Source organism: Diachasma alloeum, unplaced genomic scaffold, assembly GCF_001412515.2.
Source record: "Diachasma alloeum isolate Michigan unplaced genomic scaffold, Dall2.0 Dall_scaffold_00988, whole genome shotgun sequence".
In the NCBI taxonomy this organism is placed as follows: Eukaryota; Metazoa; Arthropoda; class Insecta; order Hymenoptera; family Braconidae; genus Diachasma; species Diachasma alloeum.
In genome coordinates this window covers 133,107-135,243 of record NW_021681103.1, presented here as the reverse complement: position 1 = coordinate 135,243, position 2,137 = coordinate 133,107, and positions in this window count along the sequence as shown.

Genomic DNA, 2,137 nt, shown 5'->3' with positions numbered 1-2,137 from the left:
ATATGTTCGATTTTACATTCCTGACAATTATTACAAAATGCGAGGAGCTACTGTATTGAGAACCCCTTTCCGGTTATCGACAAATGTATGCTCGGGACTTATCATACCAACAGTTCCGTACGCTCCATCGTAGTCCATGCGCCACCGCTACGATTTTTGTTGTTGAACACTTTACATTGGCCCTGTTCATCTCCCCTATAATCTCTGGTACATTCACTCATTAATTAAGGAAGGAAATCAAAAATTTTTTGATAGGGGTTGATTCGGAGTGAATTCGATAGGAAATCGTTTGTACATCATGAATTTCATTTTGCTTCGTTTGTACATTTATTATTACTCAATTAATTGCAAATAAACAATTTTGATCGATTCCCCCACCTCCGACCAGCTGCTCTCAATGGTTCCTGTGTTATTGGCAATACCGTTCAGTATCATGTATATGTATATATATCGATATATATATTACATTTCGTAATTTTACATTTTGAGAAGGATGAAATTGAATGGCATAACATTTGATAAACGGTGGATAGTGTTGATTACTCATTTGCAACATGTGTGGACACGTATGTTTGTCACCAGAAATCACATTGGGATATGTAAAGGCATCGAGGATTCTACCCAGATAGCAAAATTATCCGATATGCTAGAATTTATCCACAAGTTTTGGCTAAGTTTTTTGGATAAATTTAAGATCATTTTTCGACAGTTTGACGACATAAGGACGGCATATTTTGATGTTAAACTGTCAACTTAACAACGAAATTTGCTCCAAATTTACTGAGAAATTTGAAGTTGATATGCGCATATGACCATCACCAAAGTTGATGATGAAATTAGGAGTAGATTCTAAATGTAATGATGAATATTATTGCCTCTTTATAGGGGATGAGAAAATGAGTTAAATTTTAAATAAAATTAGCAGCAAATTATTGAATAAAGTACGCGGCAAATTACCCGATAAAATTAGAGGCAACTTATTCGACAAAAATAATGGCAAATTATTAGGCAAAATTAACGGCAAATTATCAGATGAAATTAGTGGCAAATTATCGGATAAAATTAACGGCAACTTATCAGATGAAATTAGCGGCAAATTATCAGATAGAATCAATGGCAAGTGAACGGATAAAATGGGCGAAAATTTTCATTGGAATATGTATTCATATACATGAATAAAATGAGGACTTAATAATGCAAATTTCTTGTGCGTTGAATCTCACTTACCATGCCCAATCATACAAAATTATTTACGTAACTTATGATTAGTAAGGTTTTTAGCAAGTGTGAGATTTACGGCCCGAGCCGAAAATGAGGGTTGTAATCACTCTCGCCAAAAAGTGTCCCAAAAACTTGACCCGTGGGGAGGTTATATCACGAGCCAGAAGCATTGAAACCCTCAAATTTTTCGTATTTTGAATTTTGCTTGCAAACGATGTACAATGGTCTGAAACGTCAAAATACGAAGTTTGACAACTATGTGTGTATGTGCGGGTGTCCACCTGGTGGTGAACTTCTAGAAAATCTAACTAATAAAGGACTAAAATGATTTTAAAAAATCTGAAATTTAGTCAGATTAGAAGGTATTAATTAGAATTAACTCTGCGCTAAAGTTCAGCTCAATCGGTTTGGCCATTTTTGAGAATTCCTCATTCGTTTCTAAATTGTTCTCCGCAAATATCTAAAAAACTAGCCAGCCGATTCCATTTTTTTAAATTATTAGTCCCAATGTCGCCTATGAGAATCAGTCGAAATATACCCATCCGTACAAAGTTTTCGAGATATCTACATTTTTCTGTTTTCGGCTCAAAACCCTTGCCAACACTCGAACATCCGAAAAAATCAAGAGATTAACTCCAAATTTGGCATGGAGTTTCCTCTTGTTTTTTAGATTTTTTATCTAAAGGTTATTGCGACATAGCGTAGGACGCGTAAATGTTAGGATGTGAATCTGAAATTATGGCTACTAGGTAATATTATTGAGTCCTAATTGTGAATTTGAAATTGAAGTGAAGTTGAAATTTGAAATTCGGGAAGTTGAAATTCTTGCTTCCTGCATATCAAATTTCAACTTCCCGAATTTCAAATTTCAACTTCACGAATTTCAACTCGCGTCGGGAAGTTATACATGTGTCCT